This window comes from Mustela putorius, unplaced genomic scaffold (assembly GCF_011764305.1).
Source record: "Mustela putorius furo isolate JIRA1106 unplaced genomic scaffold, ASM1176430v1.1 tig00003853_pilon_pilon_pilon, whole genome shotgun sequence".
In the NCBI taxonomy this organism is placed as follows: Eukaryota; Metazoa; Chordata; class Mammalia; order Carnivora; family Mustelidae; genus Mustela; species Mustela putorius.
Window position 1 is genome coordinate 7,495,370 of NW_025422005.1, and position 22,963 is coordinate 7,518,332.

General features: G+C 55.2%; 1 protein-coding gene across 1 annotated transcript in view; it reads right to left on the reverse strand.

Annotated features, from left to right (window-relative positions):
• CASZ1 (castor zinc finger 1) overlaps window positions 1-22,963 on the reverse strand; it is a 145,201-nt gene that overhangs the window by 106,298 nt on the left and 15,940 nt on the right. Inside the window, exon 2 of the mRNA XM_045063736.1 lies at window positions 5,976-6,125. The gene's annotated coding sequence lies outside the window, so the exon portion shown is untranslated. The remainder of the gene's footprint in view (window positions 1-5,975; window positions 6,126-22,963) is intronic.

The window sequence follows — 22,963 nt, forward strand, 5'->3', positions numbered from 1 at the left end:
TTCACTTGGGGTAATGGCGACGAGGCCTGTGGGATCTGGGGTCCCCCACACACCCCCATGACTTCATGTGGCTTCTGCCCCATGAGCAGCGCTTCAGCAAGTTGGGCCGCTCTTGAGCCCGGGAGTTCACACGTGCTGTTCCCCCTGTTGCAACACTTTTCTTCCAGGTACTAAGCAGGGGACTTGCTCCCTCACCTCCTCCATCCCTACCCAGATGTCACCATCCCAGTGCTGTGTCCCCCAGATGCCACACCTAGAATTATAAGCCATCCCTTCCACTCCCGCCGCACGCTCTCCCCAACCTATTCTCCAAACCTGCTGGTTTTCTCCTGGACGCACGTGACCATCCTACAAATACCGCATTTCTTTATCTCATTTGTCGTTGGCTTCCCTCCACTAAAGCACAAATCCCACAGCACTGTTCATTCACTGCTGTGGTTCGGGTCCAGTTCGCCGTGTCTCTCGGTGAGGCTTGATGAATGAATGAAAATGAGGAATGAATGACTGCGCTTGAAGGTCGAGATTTGGACCACCACCTCTTCCGGCTCTGAGCGGATTGTGGCTGAACCCTGGGCCGCCCTGGGGGCTTCCCGGGCACCCACCTCCCCGATTCCTCCTTCCCCAGCTCTGCCCCACTGAGGCAGGCGTTCCTCTCAGCGGGTCCTATCATTTTCCCTAAGCCGCACTTCCGGCTCCGGGTCTCCTGAGGGATGGCCCCGGGGACCCATCTCCCTGCCACCCAGACCCTCCCCTCCCAGCTGGGCCTGCTAGCGGCTCTGCCCCAGAAGCGGGGGTGCGGGTGGTGGCAGTGAGGAATGAGGGAAGAGGAGAGGGAGCAGGGACTCCCAGCTGCTGCCCATGCCCGGCTCGGCTGCCGGCAAACTCCTGGGCTTGGATTGTTTTGACTTGAGTCGGTGAAGCTGAAATATTGAGTCACGACGGCCCTAAACTTCATTACCAGCTTTTAGCGCAGATTACTAAGGGAAAAAAGTTGCTTTTAATTGCTTCTCCCGATTAGCATTTCTGGAGGAGAAACTAGTGATTAATTACACCTTCCCATTTCCACTCGCCCTGGCCACAGGGGTCCCAACCCCGGGTTGCCATATGGAGGCTCAGGGACAGAAAAGGCACCTGCTCCCTGGGGGCCAGGAAACCAAATGAGAGAAAACTCGAGTGGGGAGTGGAAGGTGAGGAACATGTCCGGAGCTAATTTAGCAGAGAAGCAGTAGCTGGTGGTGTGAAGTGGCCACACAAGGATCTCCACACTGGGCTGCCCAGGCCTCCGTGTGGTGTCCTCTGGGCTGGGGGGCTTTCTAGACCTTTCTACACCTGGGTAGATTCTGGAATAATAGAGCCCAGAGAAGATAGGGAACAAGATCTGCAGAAGCCCCAAGATCTGCCAGAGAGGATGACGTGTTCACAGCCCCCCGGGCTTCCTCTCTGGGAGCAGACCGATGGTGGTCCCCCAACACCACCAGAGTGCTCTCCCTGTGGAGGCCCCAAGGTCATGAGGATGGAAGCAGGGCAGAAGAGCTTCTTGCCTTGTCCACCATACATTAACCCTCCCAAAGCCATGGGCATCACCAAATGAAGAGAGGCTCCGAGGTAGCTCCAGGCAGGCAGGAGCGGCCGGTCCTTCCCCATCCCTCTCCCCTTGGGTCTGCACCTGGGACCCAGGGGCTTCCTGATTTCTGAGTCTGCTAGGAGACAAGGGAGAACTGAGAAAGCAGGCCCAGGGCTGGGGAGTCCACAACATCAGGGCTGAAGTCCCACCCCAGACAGAAACCAGAAGGGTCGATGACACTTCCCAAGCCTTGTGTTCAGCCATCCCCCCAGGTGTAAAGTGCCCCAGGTGGGGGGCAGAGTCCCGCAGCCAGCTCCTCTCCTGATCACCCCCTAGCCCAGCTGCTGGCCTCAAGCAGCCAGCCCCACATCAGATCCGAGCCTGGGAGGAAGGAGTTAGAACTGTCCAGTCTGGTTACGAGTGAAGGCCATGGATCTAGTACAGGCCATGGAGGCAGAAAGCCAAAGAGCCTCCCCTGCGCGCAGACGCAGACGCACACGGCTGCCCGCCCAGATGCACCCTCCCCCGGGGCTCAGCCCAGCGTTCTGATGTTGGCAGACACACCCAGGAAGGCTGGCTGCCACCCGCTCAGAGCCAGGCGGAGGCACCAGCTGCCCGCTCGGGACATCCCTGTCACCCCCTGCGAGATGTCACCAGCGTGCCCTTCTGCTCCCTCCTGTCACTCCCCCTGGAGGTCAAGCCTCCAGAGCTTTCCTGGAGGGCTGAGCTGGCCCATATGGCTAGGAATATGTTGCCAACATGGGCAAGTACTCACTGGGGCGCCCGCAGCCGGCTGTGACATCTCCGTGCTCCCTCCCGCCAGACCTCTGGCTTGCTGTTTGGGATGCGTGACATTCAGCGAGGAGGGCCCAGGGTCGCTTCACTGTGATAGCATTGCTGTTTGGGGTTGCCTGTCTCACCTGAGCCCCAGCAGATGATACCAAGACCCAGGAGAGTCGAGCCTTGTATCAGAGGCCCAGAGAAAAGAGACGGTGGCCCAAGTCAAATCTTAGGGGGATACCCATGGGAATCCACACCGTGTATTGTGAAAAGACTTGCCACATGCAAGGACTGCAGGATCCCTGCCCACACACTGGGGCTGGAAGCTGAGATGGCCCCAGCGGAAATGAGGTCTCAGACAAATCCTTTCCTCGGTCCTGGGTGACCGGAGGCCTGGGGGAGGGTACGCAGATGCTCAGCCCTTGAAAACACAGATCCTGTTCAAGACCGCAGTGACAAGAGCGATACGAACTAGACCCAACCTCAGACCCAGCACCGAGCCCACGGAGCAGAGGCACAAACCAGGCTCCAGTGCAGTCTTCGGGGCCGAAAGGATGGCGAGCTTGGAAATCGCAGCTGAAAATGATGCCAGAGATGAGCGGGCCTCTGGCCTTCCCTCCGCACAGTGCCGGCCAAGATGTGCCTAACCCACTCAACCATGCTCTCTCAGCAACCAGCCCCGGCCCCGGGTGGTGCTTCTCCCTAATCCACAAAGCACAGGGCCTCTGAAAGGCCTGGGAACTTCCTGGCCCTGGCAGGATGGGGGCAAGAGAGGGGAGGAGATGCAGGGCGACATTGGGGCGCCCAGAATCTGGGGCTGGCCTGGCTTTTCTCTTCACCGTTCGTTCCCACAGCAAGTGCTCCTCACCTCCCCCTCAACACATGGACCCTGAGCCCTTCCGGGCGGCCCACCTCCTGGCGTCAGCGCCCATAGCAGCCCCCCTTGGGCCTCCTGCTTTCTCCCCGTCCCCGTGTGATCCAGTCTTCCCACTGCAGCCCCAGCCAGTTTTCAAAGCAAAACCCAGATCGTTTTCCCTCCGCGCCGAAAACCCTCCAGCAGCTTCCTGTCACCTGGAGAATAAAACGCCAGCTTGCCTGGGCTCCACGACGCCTACAAACCAGGTCCCCGTCCCGGCCTCTAGGACCTTCTGTCTGTTACCAAATGTACTAAGCTCAGACCACCTCAGGACCTTTTGACCAGTTGTTTTCTTTCTGGAATATTCTGCCTGCTCCTCCGATGGTTGTCCACTTCCTCTCCTTCCATCTCAGCTGCCTGTCTCCTCCTCAAAAGGGCCACTCGGGACATCGAGTGATGTCCGTAAGAGTCCGAACTGTTTTCTCCACTCTACCCCTAATGACTGGAAGACCACAGACCCTCGGCTTCTGTTGATTAAACATAACCAGATCTTAGATGGCACAGCCAGAAATGGGAAGAGTCTGAACTAGACAGGAGCAGGCCTGTGGACAGGGCCCGAGTGTAGACTCGCTCCTGGCCCACACTCCAGGGTGGTGAGGAAGGACCCTTCCGAGACCATGGATCAGCCCTGTCCCAGAGGACGCGGGCCTGTGGCCAAACCCAGTCCCCGGGAAGAGGTGGGCGAATGCAGAGCGGCTTAGCCACGACATTCCCTCTCAGGGTCCTCGGAGTTCCCAAGCTTTATTATGAAGCCTTAGACGGCCGATGCCAGGATGCGGGAGCCCCACAGGACTCGTGAAGCCCGTCCCCTAGGCCAGCCTGGCCCCTGGGAGTCAACAGTGAGTGGAAACTTCAGAAAGGGAAAAACTAATAGGCATGTTTTGCTGAGGGAACGAAGAAAACAAAAAGCCTGCCACTGAGAACAGAACAGGCAACATTCGCCCTTCAAAGCAGGGCCACACGCACTTTGGCAACCTGCTCATGGGTTGGGCCCAGGCGGGGCCTGGGAGGCCAGCCAGAGGCTCGAAGACACATGGGCCTGCTTTCCCAGGACCCCTGATCATCAGAGATGCCGAGTCAGGCAAGAAGGACCCAAGAAGTGTAGAGCCATCGAGGTACACATGCCAAACACCCAGCAAGACCGCGACGCCAACAGTCTCGACGCTGCCATCAGAGGACAATGGCGGCACATCTTAAATGCAGACGGACCAACTCCCGGCGTGTGATTGCATTCTAGACACCAGGAAGCAGAGTCTCCGCCACCCAGTTGCTCCACTGCAGTAACCCAAGGCGACATTTACATCTGATTTGAAATCCCTGCTCTGTATCCAAGGCTTCTGCAGGTCCCTGAGGTGGCACGGCCCGGAACGAAGCAGGCCCACAGCTTCAGGGACCTCTCAAACCCCAGTGGGCACCAACGCACCCATCGCTGCCAAGTGCTTCCTCCCTGGAAGTTCAAAGTCCAGAGTTGCAGAGCCTGGCCATGGAGGGAGGGGCAAGACACACCTGCCCATGGCACCCGCGGGGAGGGACGGAACTGGTAAGTAAGCTGGGGCTGCTGACTCCCATCCGGTGCACGGAGAAGGCGTGGCTTACAGCCTTGCCCTCCCTGCCATTTTCTAGACCCTCCACCTTGGCCCCTGTCCTAACACCATGCCCATCAACTTCATCAGCACCCAACCCCTCTGGACTGGTTTCCTTGGGACCCCGAGGGAACGCTGAACAAGGAGGAACACATGGTAAGTCACCTGCTGTGTGGGAACCTCCCACCACAAAACCCACCAAGTCTGCTGCCTGCGGGGAGATGTCTGACCGCACTAGCCTCACAGACGACCCTTCCGTGCTGTAAGGGACCAGCCTTCAGCGAGGGGCAATTTCTGAGCCTGGATCAAAAGACACCTGTGGGATGTGCCCGGGTGGCTCAGCTGGCTGAGCATCAGACTCTTGATTTCGGCTCAGGTCGTGATGTCAGGGCCTTAGGATCGAGCCCAGCACTGGGCTCTGGGCTTTGTGCCCAGCAGAGTCTGCTTGAGATTCTCTCTCTTCCTCTGCCCCTCCCTGGGCTTGCATATACACACACACAAACACACAAACACACTCTCTCTCAATAAATGAATAAAATCTCTAGGGGAAAACAAAAAAAGACACCTGTGGCTTCTCCTCTCAGGAAGGTCCTGCCTGGGCTGGAGGACCACCCATAAGAGCTCCCACAAGTCATACCTGAGCTCAGAGCGGCTCTGTGGCCTTTGGACACGCAGACGGACCAGACCTATGGCTCCCAGAGAGGATGCACAGAAATGACCCAACACTTAGCTCCAGGAGTGCTGTCTGTTAGGGCACAGGCCTCGCCTACAGCACCCGCGTGCTGCTGGCACCATTCAATGTCATACACAGGTAATGCTGGGAGGATTTTAAAGGCCAGTTATTCTAATACCCTTATTTTACCCACGGCCAAACCAGACCTGGAGGGGAGAAAGCAGAGACTCAATGTCAAAGCCAGGGCCAATACGTCTGGTCCTGTTCCTAGGCCAGGGCTCTGTCCTCAATCCTACATCTTCTTATTTGCACCGAGGGTGCCTGAGCTGCCGCCATCCAGGTCAGAACCCTCTGAGAAGGGCCTCCTTGTGCCCTCTCCTAAGAAGGAACCCCCAAACTGGCCAAGCACAGCCCCCGCCCCCATTTCCCAGCCATATCCTGGGCATTAGGAGCAGCTACCTTTGCATCCCAAGAGGCCGGTGTCCGAAGTCCACTCCAATGCTGGGGTTACAGGATCCCCTTCTATGGGAGGGGGTTGACAACCGTGGCGGCTGAAAGGGCAGGTGAGATGGAAGGAGTCTTTGCCTTCAGTCAATGAGTTCTGTTTGCCTACCAGAATGAAGAGGGAGAACAGATTATTAGGCTACAGTGGAGACCCACAAAACTACTCCAGAGAAGAGGGCAACAGACGGCGTGATGCCGACATCTCACACCGTAACCTGTCAGCAGTTGCTGGTAACAGAGCCTCGGATTCTGCCTGCCAGTGGGCAGACCGCATCACCGTGTTACGTCCGGTGATGGACCCGACGACCAGGCCCCCTTTGCACAATCACTAGCCAATCGCTAAGCAGCTGTGCCACCAAACAAAAGAATCAGACAGGTGGGAACCATGATAGGCCGATCAGATGCCACCCCGGCTAGTAACAGAGGGATCGCACCCAAGGCTCCGCACCCCAGGGGGAAGGTCAGCCTGACAATGGATCACACAGACCCTGGAAGCCGGATCAGAGTCACACAACTGCACGAAGCCTTGGGCTCCCCAGCCTCTGCTCCCTCCAGACTTTCCCCAGACCAGCTCCCAGCTGCTCTCATGACCCTCCAGCGGCCGTGTAGGAGTCTCTAAAAACGGAATCGACAGGTGTCTCTGCAACGACCCCGGATGGTCAGTTTGGTTTCTTCTGTCACCCCCCGGCCCCCAACTCCCCGCCATCCGTGCTGGCCCTGTGCCATCTCATCCCCACTGAACAGAACAGAGGACGCAGGCACATACCGAGAGGGGCTGCGGAGATTCGTGTCATAGGTGGCGGGCCAAAAAAATGTGGCCAAAGAAAGTTGGTGCCCTGCTACCGGCAACCTTTGTGTCAATTTAAGCAAATATTGTGGTGTTTCCATGGTGATTCCTGTTTTGAATATCCACTACACTCACTTTTTAAAGGGCTTTTCCTGTTTGCGTTTCAACTTCAAATCTGTAAATATTTTCAGCCTTTTTAGAAAAATCAGCCAGTGTGCGTTCAAACACAAGCACGGCACCTGACCTCGGTGCACAAGCTTCCAGACCCAGAGGTCCGGCCGCATGGATGGGAGTGGGGTGTGGAATCCCCAAGGGGGCTCTCTATCTGCTCCCACACCCACCCCCTTGCACATGGGGTTGGCATCAGGGAGGGTGGTGGCTGAAATTCTGGTCCCTTCCTTCCCCCCCTTGGCTGGGGGATGGCAGCATCCAGGGTGCCTATGTGTTCCCAGAGTGTGTGAGTGGGCTCAGCCTGACTTGACGGTGTTGTGTGGTGTGGGCAGCGACCCAGTAGGTTCTCCAACATGACCCAGCCCTCAGATCCCAGAGCCTCCCTGGAGGGCAGGAACCCCTCCTCTCCTATCTCCCAAGGTTGGGCCCGGAGTGGAAGGGCTGGTTGGGCTGTGAAGGTGAGAGGTCTCAGCAGCAGCTCCCCCCTGCCTCTGCTCTGGGGCACTGCCACCGTGATGGGCCAGTGACAGTGGCCCCGGGGCTTGAATCAGCCTGGCTCCCACCCCACCCTTCGGCACCACACAGGGTTAACAGCGGGTTTCCTGGTTTCCATGGATTCCCGCCAGGCCCCTAATGTGAGTTTCGTGTGATTTGGGGGAAGTGGATTTCCTTTGTTTTCCAGTTTGGGAATATTTTTTTCTTTAAAAAAGAGGAAAAAACACTTTAATGGGAACTTCAGGGCCACTGGGAGACTTACTCTTCTGGGCTCTGACATTCCCCTGCCTGTTGGTCCAGAATCCTCCAGAGCTCTGGGCAGCCCACCCACCAACCAAATATCTCCAAGCCAGAGAGAAAGGGGTGCCTCAGACCACCTCCAGCTCCCTGCCCCCAGAACATTCTTGGGCTGTGTGTGTGTGCGGGGGGGGGGGGGTGCTCCAGCACCATTCCAATATGCCATCAGAATGGCCCCTGCCTCTCCTTGTACAGGTGGCCCACACTCTCCCCTTGCAAACATACACATTTCCCAAGGAAAAGGTCAAGAAAAGTACTCCCAGCTCCCTGACTCCTGGCAAGGAGCTTTCTAGATAGACCAGAGCCTGGGGGCACCTGGGTGGTTCAATGGGTTAAGCCTCTGCCTTTGGTTCAGGTCATGGTCCCAGGATCCTTGGATTGAGCCCCGTATCAGGCTCTCTGCTCAGCAGGGAGCCTGCTTCCTCCTCTCTCTCTCTGCCTGCCTCTCTGCCTACTTGTGATCTCTCTCTCTCTCTCTCTCTGACAAACCAACAAATAAAAAATAATTAAAAAAAAGAAAGACCAGAGACTGATCACACACAAATGGGAGCAATACTAGGCTCTCATGCCCTGGCTTAGAAGGGGATTCTAGTTACAGGAGAAGAGGGGTTTCTAGACCCTGGAGGGGCCCTTGTCTGGCCTCTTCCAGCTGAGGTAGGGGCCTACCCAGGGCAGAGGGAGCTTCTCACCTTAGCAGCAAGAACAACTGAAGAAAGGGTGTGGCCAGGGCTCGTCCTCCCCCTCCTCCTCAGTCTTCCCCATTCCTGCCATCCTCCAGCCCTGCCAGGGTGCGGCCTTGCTCAGGGACTGTCCCCGAGCAAGTGGCCTGACCTATTTACCAAACCAGGGCACAGGCCTCGGGGCCTGCCATGGACGGGGCCCTCCCACGGCACAGGCCCCCGGGGCCATGGTGGCAGCAGGAATCTCGGTCAGTAGGTAGAGAGCCCAGAGGACAGAGCTCTCTGGCCAGCGGCTCTGGGGTGAAGGGGTGAGAAGCCATGTGCAGGTACAGAAATAACACTGGGCCGAGAATCAGAAGACATGGGTCTGAATCCCAGTCAGGCCACTATAGACCTCTGCAGGGCCCCATTTCTTCACACCTTCTTCCCTCCTACATAGCGGCTGTGGTAGGGCATCCCCAAGAGAGGGGCAAGGTGCTAAGAGCGCTCCAGAAACTTCTCCACTCCCACCACCTTCTCCTTCCACACTTCTTCAAGGTAACCTTCCAGAATCCGCTCCAAGCGGTCCATATACTTCTCTGCTCTGTTCCTCACGCATCCTTCACTGTGGCATTTAAATCTGTACGGGACTAAAGCACTTTGTTCACGAGTCTGTCCCCACCACTGGGTTTTTAACTCCTCAAGGGCAGAGAGCAGGTCCTAATTATCTTTGTGGCCCCAGCATTTAAGCACAACAGCTGGTCCATGGTCGGCAGCGTAGGTGTTCGCGGAACTGAACTCATGTCCCTGATCTCACGTCACAATCAGATGGGCCCGGCGCAGCTTCCTCCCTCTCTAATGACAGAACACTCCTCCGGCCGTTTTTCCTGCTCCGCTCCCTCTGGTTCCCCTAAGCCCCCACCCGCATCCAGATCTTCTCGTTCCTCCATTAGCACTGCGAACGAACAACTCCCAGGTTCAAGGGGAGTGCTTGCTGACCTGATCCTCCTCCGGCTGATGCCAGTGAGAATGGATTGAGCAGCTACTATGTGACGGAGAGCATGCCGGGAGTGCAGGGCACACCAGCTGAGTGGTTTTCACCCTCTGCCAACAGGCCCACATGATGCCTTCTATTCGCCAAGCCCCGTGCTAAGTGTTGTACACGTGTGATCTTGCCAAATCTTTACAACGCGAGGTAGGAAGGATTAGGGTCCCCGTGGATTGATTAGGGAACGGAGGCACACAGATATGAAGTGACTTGCCAAAGGTCACACAGCTCGGGCCTGGACTTGGGGCTGACAGGCTCCCAGGCCCAACTCACATGAAAGTTCTCCTCTGTCCCCACCCCTGGTCTCAGCAGCGACCCATACCTAAGGCTTTTTCTGCTCCTGGATCTCAGTCCTCCTGCCCCCAGACAGTTCTCCCTCAAACCCCCTAAAGCCAGCAGGAAGCACCCAGAGGTCACAGCCAGAGGGAAGACAAAGGTCATGCTTACGTGCTTCCTTCTGGCTGGGCTGTGAATGGGGGCAGGTGAGGCCTATGGGGAGGTGCCAGCGGAGCAGGAGAAACACCTGAACCTACTTGGTAAATGGGTCCCAGCCAAGGGCATGGCCTCCTGGAGGGGAAAGGGGCTGAGCCGCCCACTGCTGTCATTTGGTGAGATGGGGACAGGAAGGCTACCCAGAAGGCCGCTCTGAGTCAGAAGGTTCTGTTCTTCTCTCCAAAGCAGCACGCGGTGGGGCTGGGGGGGGCAACCTAAGGGGCTTCACCGTGGGGAATGAGCGGTGGGGGGGGAGGGGCACAGAGATTTCTGCTGCCTCCTCCACATAGGGGCCTCCTATTACCAGGCCCCTCTGCCACAGAGATGTGGGACTGAGAAGCAGGGACACAGGAACTTCTGATTATCATCTGGGTGAATGCATATGGGGAGGGTACCCAGCATCTCCCGAAAGGAGAGAAGACAACAGGAGGTGACAGGGAAAGATCTACACCCGAGAGGATAAAGGGTGGAAAGATCAGGCCAGGTTGGGGGCAGGACAGAGCCTTAATGAGCAGATTTCACAAACCACCCGGAGTGAAAACAAAAACACAGACATGTACATTGCCCAACTTCAGGCTGTATGGAAAAGGGGAAAAAAAAAAACAATAAAAAAATCCACATCTTAATACAAAAATCCTACATGATGTGTTGTGGCACGAAAGTGTTTTTCACTGCATTTTTCATCTGTGATCTCACACAGCCTACGACGGGTCCGCCCAAAGCAGAAGGTATTTGATGGTACACAAACAGAGCAAACACATACACAATTAACCAAAACAAGGGCAGCAAATATTCAAATTGGTCTGAGTTGGCATCTCAGGACTTCAGGTGGCCACCAGAGATGGCTACGTTGGCTCTGCGGACGGGCCCCTCGATTTCTAAGGGAGAAATAAGAAGGGACAAGCGTGCAGCTCAAATGGAAGGAAACTCAGGAGTTCTGAATTCTCAGAACCCCGCAAGCGGAACTCCTGGCCAGCTGCTTATGTGACACTTAAGGTGCTGTCCTGCTGCCGACTGGGGGAGAGGGAGGGGACCCACGCCTCGGACGCCCCTCCTGCCTCGCTCACCCCAGTTACTATCCGTCTCCTTTTTGTTCCGCCCCTCCTCCCTTTTAATTGTTGGATGAGTTTACAGAGCTGTGTGCCAAAGACAATCAACTCTAGGGAACAGAGTTCTACAAAAAGGGCGTGTCGCCAGAGGGAGCCGGATATCCATGGAAACCACCACCTTTTCAGGGCAGCCTAGGTGAAGCCAGGATGAGGGGGATGGTGCAGCGGTAGGGAGAGGACACTCCACACAGAACAGGGCCCCAGAAAATGCTGGGCTTCCCGATGATCCGAAGGAGCCCCATGAAGTGTGGAGGGTCAGGAGGAAGGGCTGGTCAGAGACCACCATGATGGCAGGGCTCTTGAAGCTCGTGTCAGCGCACACGTGCAGGCACACGCATCTGGGCCACCCCTGCCAGATCCTGGGGACAACACGACACGGGAGTTTAGTGTACAAGTCCCAGAGCCAGGCCGTCAGTCAGGAATCCAGGCTCTGCCATTTACAATTTGGGTGACCTGGGGCAACTGACTTTAACCTCTCTGTGCCTCAGTCTCCCCATCTGTAAAATGGAATCATAAATCAAAAAAGCTAAATGAAGGCGGGGATGAAGGGTCTCCAGACTGCTGCAGTGCAGGAAAATAACAGTTGATGTTTATTAAGCAGTATGTACTAAGGATTTTAGCCCATTTATACGTATCATCCCAGGAACCCAATGAGGTGGGTTATCATCTCGACTGGAGAGCTGAGGAGCTAAGACTCAGGGAGGCATGTGACCCACCCAAGGTCACACACTCAGAAGCAGATTGAACCCAGGCCTGCCGGCCACCTTTGCACCATACTGCTTGACAAGGAGAGGCAGGGGGGAGTTGGGGAAGGAGCAAGGGAGGGATGGGCTTCCAGGTGGTTCTCTTTCCAGACTGGATCCCTGGGTGCATAGCAGTGGGACCCAGACCTGTTTCTCTCAAGCTTCCAAAGGGAAGACAGAAATCTTCCAAGCCAGGGACTGCAGACGGAAGGAACAAGCAGCAGGGAAAAGCTGAGGTGGTCACGTTCTTCCGGAGTTCCTATCCCAGTCCTGACTAAAGGAGGCCCTCTGGATCGCCCCAGTGCCCACGCGGGCACGTCTAGAAGCAAGACCTCCCTGGAGGGAACACAGCAGCACCTTCCAGCCACAGAGGCCCAAAGCCTGGGAAAGGCCTTTCTTCTGGGTCGGAGCCCTGCAAACAGCCCAACTGTCTGCCTTCCCAGAAGCTAGCCAGATCCCTGCAAGGGATGGGGCACAGGCAAGGGAAGCAAAGGGGAGCACGGGCTTCCCCGATGGCAGGTGTAGGCTGGAATCACAGGCTGCCGGCCTGAGCGGTCTGGTCCTTTCTCTGCTCCGGAGACGGAGGCCACGCAGGCTTGGTGGCTCAGCCCTTTCTGCCATCGACCACCCAAACTCATTCAGATATTTCCTCTCTCACTTGCTTTTTAAAAAAAAATTTAATGTTCTCTATAATTCATCCGTCCCAGAAGATAATCGATAGAGCCCGTAATGAAAATCTGAGCCATATTTTATGATCCGCTGCGAGCAGAAAGGGCCACATCAGCAGGTCCGGTTTGGACTCTGCCTATCTGTCTTGCCCACCGCTCCGGGGATCACACTTTCCGAGCCGGTCCTGCCCACCCGCAGCCCCCATCCGGAGCGCCGCCCTCAGCCACGTGCCCGGGGCGTGGACCACCCCGCTGGAGGAGAGGCTGGGGCCACGACCCCGGGACCCCCACACTCCCTCCAGCACCCCGCTGCAGGATGCCACCTGCCATCGCGAGGTCTTCCTGGAGCGCCCCCGGGCCGGGACCCCCAGCACCCCCACCCTGCCACCTCACCCCCCACCTTTAGTCCCAGCCCTTCCTGAAGCCTGAAGACCCTCACTAGGATCCGGAGGCCTGCGCTGGGGACCCCCAACCACAACATTCATTCCCACGGAGAAAGGTTGCCCGCTCCCTGGGGGCTCCCTGAGTGGGGGAGGGGTCTCGGCGTGGGGAGGCGGGCTTCGAGGTACACCTGGGATTCTCCACTCAGTGGAGGATGGGTCATTACTGCTCGTTATTACTACCTCGGACTCGTTCCTCCTCTCCCTGGTCTGGGAACTGAGAGGTGACGCTGTGGATGAGCCAGCCCGAGGGGCACACACTGGGGGTTCAGGGGAGGCAGCCTCCTCCTGCTCTGCCAGGACCAACTGGGGGCGAGCAGAGCCCCGCCCCTTGCCCTGGCACCACCACCGGGAGCCAATCAGCAGGCAAGGCTCTGCTCCTCCCAGAACCCCTTGCTGCCTAGCACCAATCAGAGAGCGCCACAGCGCCTGAGCCGGGCAACCCCAGCAGGCCCAATCAGAGCCCAGAGGATGCTCCAACACCCCAGGAACAAAGCCTCAAGCCAATGAGAAGGGCGGTTCCCACCTCACAAACTACTATGCACCCATCAACACCCATTTACCCAAAGCCAGAAAACTCAGATGGCTCTGTTGTTTAGAATGCGGTCCAATAGAACTTTCGGGGCTGTCCAGGATGGGCAGCCACTGGCCACGTGTGGCTGCGGAGTCCTTGAAGTCCGGCGGCTGCGACGGTGGCGCTTAATTTTTGTATTTGACTTAATTTAAACAGCGACACGTGGCTAGAGGCTACGGTATTGGGCCGCACGGGGTTAGACAGAGAATTTCATCGATGTCGGGAAAAAAAAAATTCTTAATAAAAAATTTAAAAGCCTATTATCCCAAAGCAGTGGAATAATCATTATTAACTACAATAACAGAAATCGTGAATGTTTACGGGCGCTGGGTGCCAGGCTCGGTGCTCAATATTTTATGCGGATCCTCACACTGAATCTGCCCACTTCCAAGCTGCAGATGACCACGATCCCCACTCTACAGGCGAGGACCCTGGGATTCAGCAAACTTGAGTAACCCACCCGAAGTCGCCCTGCCCGGGTGGTGGCAAAATTAGGTTTCAAACCCAGGTCTCTCTGTTCTCCTAGTTCATGTGATTAACGAGCACACTGCATATTTTAAAATTATTTTCTTTACACTTTCTTTGTATTTTTCCAATGAGCCATAAGCATGCGTTATATAATCAAGGAGAAAAATGTGTTTTTTAAGACCCTAAAAAGAGGCAAATCCTTCCTCCCCTGGTGGGGAGTGTAGAGAGAGATCTCTGGGACCCCTGACCAACTGGGCCTCCCACTTTCAGATGGAGAAAGAGAAGGAGGTGAGGTCAAGGGTCCCCTCCGTCCCTCATGCTCCCACTGCCCAGATGCCAACATTGAGGCGGCGGGGGTTGGGGGGTGCCCACAGACCACACTGGGGCCTAGGCTCCTCCAGCAGCCAGGCTGCCAGCCGGATCTGGGTTCCTCCCAGCCCCACCCCAGAGTCAGTTCCTAACAGGTTTCTCAGCAGGTTTGCAACCACCACCCCAGGTCTGCATCTTAAAGAAGGCAGCAGGCCACAGGGCTGTCTGCAAAAGACAGTGCCCACCATTCTTACTATGGATCACCTTTCCCACTGCGTTCTAGGAGAGCCAGGAACTCTGGGCCTGCGGCCCAAGCCTGGGGACACCCTGTCTTCCTTCTGTGAGCATGGAGAGGCTTGTTCTTCCCGGGGTGGGGCGGGGGCAGCCACTGCCTGCCTTTGCTCCCTCTTGGGACTGCATCTAGGCTCAGAACAAGGGGGACGATGAAAATCCTCTTGAAAGGTCTGTGATGAAAGAAGCAGCCTCAGCAAAGAAATGGAACCAGGGAAGAGTCCAAGTGGTTTTTGGGTTTTTTCCATAGCACCAACTAGGGGGTGCGGGAGAGTGATAACCCCACTCGGTCTCATTTCCATTTCAGCTCCCCCCTATCTTCCAACAATCCCAGATGGGAAGACCAGTTCTCCTTTTGGGCTAGGCAGGATAAATGTCCTTACTTAAAAGGGTTTTTTTTTTTTTTTATTATTATGGATTTTCGGTTCCCTGCTGTCTGCCGTTCTCGGTCATTTCCAATCTACCTTAAGATCCCCTTGGATTTATATATTTATTTTTTTGGGTTGGTTTCAGGTGCTTCTAGTTTATCAAACAATCAGCCCTGTGAGGTACACTGGGTGTTTCCAGAAATTACATCACAAAAAATCATGCAATTAAAGTGTAAGGGAAAAAAAAACATAACTGTTGCTTCACTTTGTATTTTAATTAGCGACTTATTGTAAACGTAGACTTTTAAAATGGAGGTGCCTAAGCAAAGCCAGTAAACAAGTTTTTCTAATGAATGAATTTCACCGCTTCCCTCCTCCTCCTCCTCCCGACTGCCCAACTGTCATCTTCCAGAACTTCTTGGCCCCCTTTTTACCTATTCCACTTTTTAATCCTTGCCTAACACATTCTAGAAAAAGAATACTCCCAAATAAAATTAGGAGCCTAGCTTGTAAGATCACAGAAGAAGCCTGGCTGGTGAGCATCCTGGCTGAGGACCCAGTATGCCACACCCTCTGTCCTGTCCCCAGCCCTGCAAACCCCTCTCTGCCAGGCCCCAGAGATCCCTCTGCTCCTGTCGGTGCCCTGCACTCAGAAAGGGAGAGAGAAGCCCAGCGCAGGGCTGACTGCCCAGGCAACGGGGACAGGGTGGACCCCCGGAAAATCTGCAGCAGGATCCAGGGTAGACCACCTGGAGAGTGAGGGAAAACCAAGCCATCTCCCCACGCCCGCCCGGAGGAAGAAGGGGAGAGAAAGAAGAGGGAGCCTGCCGCTAGGGAAAGAGAAGCTGAAACTGGAAGGGTCTGTCTAGGTCACGTGGCAGCTCAGAGACAGGACACACCCATCAGTCCCAGGTACCCGGGAAGGGTAGATCCAGGCTGCCACCACCAGTGACGTTTCTGAAGGTTGCTGTAAAGTCCTGCCTCTCCCTTCCTAGAAAGTTCCCAGCCATGGGGGTGGCGGTGGATGGGGAGAGTAAATTAATCTGCGCCTTTAGCCTAGTTTCCAAAAGAGAAGGCTGAGCATGGGGACAGAGTTCGCAGGAATGGGAGACAAGCCCTGGATGTCCCAGAGAAGGGAAGATCCCCGGAAGCCGCCTCTGCCCCAGATCAGAAAGTGAACATCACCGGGTGATTGACTGTCCCTGTTCACTGGGGAGTCTCTGAGCCCTCCTGTTGCTCCTCCCCAAGGCCAGGCCAGCTTAACTAGGGCTGCCAGGAACACACAGCCTCCCTAGTCCTGCCTCTCCAAAACCAGCGTGGAGACACCATGGAGGAACAGGTTTGCCTTGCGGACTGTCTCCTAGGGCGAACCAGGCTACTTAGCATGGTGAGCAGAACTCCACGCTGGCCTTCTGTATTCTGAGTGGGAAGAATCCGAACGATGTCCTGTCCTCGGGAGAGGCTCTCGTTCACCTGCTCATTTCCACCGCAGACCGTCCTCAAGCTGGGGTCCTCCTTGCTTTTGACCCTAAGCCTACTCTGGGGTTCCCTCCCCCAGATGACAGCAGGTGGCCTCAAGACAAAACTGGTGGGGAAAGGGGCAATCAAGAAGGCTCTGGAACACCTGGCAGCAGAATCCTGGCCTCCCCATTCACTAAGATTCCCTGAGAAAGGAAGGAGGAAAGGAAGGAAGAACCAGAGAGGAAGGGGCTGGCCCTCCATGTCATCGAGCACCGGTGGGAAGCCAGACCCAGCCTCGCGACAGATCCTGCTCAGTTCAGCTTCAATCGGAAAGGAAAGCTCCCATCAAACATGGGCTGGGCAGGGATGTGGGCACCGAGATTAGGAATTTGGAAAACCATCTGAGGAACCTGGCCCTGGGAAGACAGCAACAGGATTTAATACCTTATCCCTGCTGTCTGGTAAACACCCTGAACCATCCCCACACTCCGTTAGGCAGCCTCGGATCCTCAGGTGTGCCGGCGACGGGCAGGTAGAGACAGACGTGGGCAGAGACAGGAAGGGAGGGAGTGTGGGCCTGGGGGGAGGGGGGCGGGGGAGGAGCTGGCCTGGGAGGTAGGATGGGTGGCAGCCAAGCCAGACAGTCAATGAAACAGCTGACAGGTGCAGGGAAGGGGGGCAGGGAGAAGAGAAAGGTGAGCCGGGGGTTTGCAATACTTGGGGATGCCACCGTCACACCCCAGGGGGCTGAGTAGGATGACAGGAAGGGTCACGGGCTTGTGGGCCAAAGACCTAGAAGTTCTGGCCACCTTTTCACCCGATTAAAATGGCATCTGGGGAGACGCTGTGGACCAGGCCACAGGCTCCCCCAAACCAAACAGGACAAAGCAGCAGACAGGGAGCTAGCTTCTGGGGCTTACCAATGCCACCTATGAGAGTGACCCGCAGTGTCGTCTAGGGTCACTCTCTTTCTCCAACACACGTGCACAGACCTCGCGCTGAGAAGAAAGTCCGGTCCTTCTATTGCAGGCTGGAACTGACATGCGGAAGCCAGCGTGGAGAGGAAGCAGGGAGCACAGGCAGCAGCCCTCGAGCCGCACGGAGGAGCCTCAACTCTCCAGGGCTGGCCTGGGGGCCGTTAAGAGCAGACGAACAGAAAAGAGGTGCCCAGGGTCCTGGCTGTTCCTTGGGGTGGTCGGGGGCGAACCACCTTGGCTAGGATCGTGGCACAAAGGTCGAGCCTGAGAGGGGCTCCGGGAGCCACTTCCACCGCTAGGCGCAAGCAGGCCACACCACTAATCTGCTTTTCCCATTTCTGTCTGCTCCTTGATGTAATTACAGTTTGGGGTTGAAATCCACCCAGAGTGTAACCCGCCCCCCCCCACCTGATGCACTCTCTAAATGCTTGGGTACACAGCAGCGCACCTCCCTGCTCCCTGAGAATCGGAGACTATTTCAAAAGTGCAAAGTCTGGGGCGCCTGGGTGGCTCAGTGGGTTAAGCCACTGCCTTCAGCTTCATGATCTCAGGGTCCTGGGATCGAGTCCCACATCGGGCTCTCTGTTCAGCAGGGAGCCCCCTCTCTCTCTCTCTCTGCCTGCCTCTCTGTCTACTTGTGATCTTTCTCTGTCAAATAAATAAATAAAATCTTTAAACAAAAGTGCAAAGTCGCACCTCTTTTCAGTGTCCTCATCTCTGGTTTCTTTCAGCAACCCTCTCAAAGCTGTCCTCACCCTGGCTGCTTCAGCCAGCTCAGGTCCTCCCCCTCTCTGTCCCCTCAGCCACCGGGGCCTCCTGGGCAGCACCCAACAGGGGAACAAAGAGGTTCCTGGCCTGTTACAGGGCTGGGTCTGGAGTCCCTTGTCTTTTGCAGGAACACCATGATCCCAAGAAATGCCACCTACAGACCCTGGATCCAAAAGGAAGCTGAGAGGCCCAGATGCAGAACTTTCCTGCCCTAAGCAAAACAGTGTGGGGTGCTGGCTTTGCTGCTGGAAGCCTGACCCGTGGTGATTTCCCGGCACCCCAGTCTGCTCCAAATATGACCCTGTAGGCCTGACCATAGCTGGTGCCCACCCTCCTCTGCTCCAGTGCCAAGTTCCCTGCAAACTCAGAGTGCTGACACCCAGAGCTCACACCGTCTGCAGTCAAAGGAATTTCCGATTGCCTTCTGCCACCATTCTCCTCCAGTTTCTCAGCTCTGGTCTTGCCAGTATCAACACTTTGAATCTTTGCATTAAACACACAGACACACACACACACACACACACACACACTACACTCCCAGATGAGAGACAGAGAACACACTGACAAAAAACCCATAGGACCTAGGGTTGGGGCTGGAAACCAGTGTCACCAGCTCAGTTTCCCCCACATCAGGCAGGCGGCCAGAGAACCCTGGGCAACACGTGTCACAGACCTCGCCAGACATCGGTACACTTGTTCGGGTCCCTACCCTTTGGAAGCTGGTCCCCCAGTGCATTGCTTCGGGCCACTGCTGCTGATAATTTCTCAGAGATAAACAAACCGGTTTGGATAAAACAAGAACCAACCTGAAGCCTTCACCCAAAACTCAAAATGAAACTCTCCCATCTCCTGTTTCCTTCTCTTCTCCACCTTCCTATGCCATCATCATGTTCCCTAAAACTCAGACAACTGGATTTTTTTTTTTTTTAATTCAGCTTTCTAGCCTTTCTGTTCATGAATATGACCATACCTGGGCGCAACCTGATGGGATGCTGGCTTTTACCGAAAAACGTTTTGCTTTCTTTCTCTTAAGTATGCACAGGTCAGAAGGAAGAACAGACAAGGGGAACATGCCTTGGAACATGGACTGGTGTCCTGCCTTGGTCCTTTTCCCCAAGCTCCTTTTAGCCTCAGGTCTTTCGCCCACACCCCATGACTCCCCTCAATTGTCAGCCACTTAGAGAAAAGGGTGGGGGGGAGCCTGGGTGGCTCAGTGGGTTAAAGCCTCTGCCTTCAGGTCATGATCCCAGGGTCCTGGGATCGAGCCCCGCATCGCATCGGGCTCTCTGCTCAGCAGGGAGCCTGCTTCCTCCTCTCTCTCTGCCTGCCTCTCTGCCTACTTGTGATCTCTGTCTGTCAAATAAATAAATACAATCTTAAAAAAAAAAAAGGACCAGACATCTGGTCTACCCCTCCTTTCTAGGCGCAGAGGAAAGAGTTGCTCAGTTCCTTCTGAGGAGTCACCTGGTTAATCGAGGCTCAATGTCAAGCAAGACAGGAAGGAGGCCAAAGGGCAGAGAGGAAAGACACAGCCCTGAGGTCTGTGGCCACGTGTGTCTCCCCACAGGCTCAGTGAGTGACATGCTTGCCTACCCCCAGAGTCGTTCGTACCTGACACGCCCTCACCCATCTCCCCATCCACCCAGTAAAACCTCTGTGCCCCTCCAGCCTCTCTGTGGAACGCGGTCTGCTTCCTGCTCTGAGGGAGTCTGGAACCTCTGCCAGGGCTCCCGCCTCCCAAGTCCCCATCAGTGGGGTCTGCTCGGTCCCTGTAGCTAATTTACACCCGTCAGGGTTTAAAATAGCAGAGGCATAAATGAAAAGTCCAATTTCTTCAAATTTGCATTGTAAAACCATCCTTCAACTTCCTTGAAATAAATTTTACTATTTTATTAGTGCAAACAAAATGGTAATAAAACACTAATACAGCGCCTTGTATCCAGGGGAAGAGCTAAAATTAACATAGCGCGAGCAGTGTTTGCTATTACATTCAATTACCTTTTTACTTGAGATTTACATTCTCATCCCCTTAATCTCCATAGTAGTGGCTTCAAAATCATTCCTCCCAGGCTCTGCCCTTCCGGAGCCCCCACAGCTGGAAGCCAGGCCTCCCGCCCAGATGGCGCTCACCCTGGGCATGGCGCCTACCCCCTTCACCACAGCTGCCTCTGGTCAGAGGGTACCACTTCTCTCCCCTGCTCGTATTTCCTCACGCCCCAGCCTCTCAGTGCTCAGCAAGTTCAAACCAAAGGGCTCGAACACAAGGCACATTCAGAGACGCGGTTATCAATAAGCAGGTGCATGGGGAATGGGCCGGGGCATTGCTTCACAAGTCGGCAGAGGCTCTTCTTGGCATAAGAAAGGGGCCAGGAGCTCGTGGAAGCCCTGAGGAGACTGGTGCCTCTCGTTTGACAGGTTGTGGGAGAGGGTTTGCTGCGTGGCATGGCTGGGGACTGGATTATGGCAGGAAGCTCAGCTGTCCTGATGTGGGACAGGACGGGAACCACTGGGGACAGCCTCTGACTCTGCATACAGACAGCAAAGCTGAGGGCTTGGGACGTGGCTGCTCACAGTGACAGAAGCAGGGGGCTTGCCCTCCAGTGCTCTTTCTTCCACAGAGACAGACCCTAAAATCAGACCGGTCACTCCAACCACAGCCACAAAGCGTCTGATGCTCCAAGAGGGTCCCTTTGTTTCCCAGAAGAGGTGAAAAAAGCAGAATTCCTTGTCTGGGACCAGCCAGCCTTGCCCCGAGCCACTGGTACAGATGACCATGTTTCCAAGTGGCCCCAAACACTGTCCTGGTTCCAGATCTGTCACTGACTAGCTGTGTGATTGTGGACAAGGTGCCTCTCCTCTCTGGGCCTCAGTCTCTCCATCTGTGAAAGAGGCACAATAGCATCTGTACTGCCTTTTTCGCAGGCATGATCACTGCGACTAGAAGATCAAGAAAGCCCATTAAAGCTGGAACCTCAACAGCAAATCCCAATATGGCCTAGACGAGGAGGGACTGGGGAGGCAGGGCCGGGGCCCCAGTAGGGCCTCAGACATAGACACCTGAGTTCCAGTCCAGGCTGCCACAGACCTCTGCGTCTTTGCCTCTAACCCAAAAGACTCCTTTCTCTTACTGGTCAAACCACTGCCAAGAACCTGGATTATGCCTATGGAATCCTTTGAACTACTCTTGAAGAAAGAATCACAAATCCGCCCAGGGTCCAGATCGCCTGAGGGGTTCATTAGGAGAAATGGTTTGGGGCAGGCAGACAAGGTAATACAGGAAAAAAAAATGATGTAAAGCAGCCCCCCTCCCCCATAAGCCTTGCTTAGCCCAGCCATTACAACTAGGGAAAAAAGTGGCCGGGGGAAACACATGCACATGCACACATAGTCACATACATAATCACACAACCACACGCAATATCACTCACACCCTATTAGACATGCACAATCACCCATGCCCCCCTCCCCATTCCCCATTCTACCCTCCCAAGGTCTTTCTTCCTGGATCTCAAGCTTAAAACCTCTTCCAGTGGACACTGGGAGGATCATTCTGCTCCAAGCTGGTCCAAGCCAAACTCATCCTTATTCCCGATTCACATGGAATTCTGAGCCCCACTCGCACAAAGCTGCTTCAGGGACACCAGGAGGTAGGAATCTCCCTTAACACAACCAGCAGTGGGGGCAAAGGCTTTTAGCAGTTAGGCATGATTGGCCAGAAGAGCCAAGAGAAACACTGACGTTCACTAGAGCCCAACCTGGCTGTCCTTGCTCCAGCCCTTTCGGCTCAGGCCCCTCGGTTCCTGCCCTCATCATGTTCTGGCCCAGAGATGAGATTCATGCAATAGCTTTCTTACTTAACAAAGGGCAAAACCCACTGTAAGAAACAACCCCATGCACAATACACGAGGAGCTTTATTTGGTTCAAACTGGTCCTCTGCATTTTTTCCGCCTTATTTTTTTCTCCCCAGGGGGAAACAAAAGAAAGTTTGTTGGTGAGCCTCAAACGTTTCTTGGGCCTTGTCCGAGTTCTACCTTGTTTTTCTTCTCCTTTCTCTCTGCCCCTCAACCCCCACCCCGCCCTCCCTGCCTCCCCACCTTGAATAAATAAAGCACCCGAGGCCAGCACGGGCTGGGAAGGAAAGTACAAACTATCTTATAATTTTATAATTTTTTTTAACACACTGGCCTAGGGTTTTGGGCAAAGGACAAAAGCTATTGTTGAACAGCATAACACGAAGGTCTGAGTCACCGATACGCCTCGGCTTCTGGAGATCTCATAGGTTTCTGCCGCTGCCACAGCCGGTGAGCTCAGCACCCTGCGGGGGCCGTGGGAGCAGGCGCCCTCCCGCCTGGCGCTGCCCCGCCCCCTCCCCCTCCCCGGGCTCCCTCCTTGGGCCGCCACGTTGGCTTTGTTGGTTTTTAATCACAGGGGGGAATTTAAAGAAAATGTTGTGAAATAAAAAACAAATCACCGTGGTCCCACCGCTCACGCTGTAATTTTCATTTTGGAGGATTACCTTCCAAGCTTCGTCCGTATGCATTTGTGATTTTTATATAGTTTCTATAGTGGCGTATACTTGGCCTTCGGTGTTTGTTTGTTTGTTTTTTTTCACTCAGGTAATAAACATTTTCCCATGTTTCGAAATCATCTTTAACATTATTACCTGTAGAGGTGACACAGTATTTCTTCGGCCCTGTTGTTCTTGGGTTGACGCTAGGAAGCCAGAGGGGGAGAAGGGGGCCTGCAGGAGACCTTTCCATGAATGGAACCATTTAGCCACATACTGGTGGCCGCGGTGGGGGCTTTGTCCGAATGAT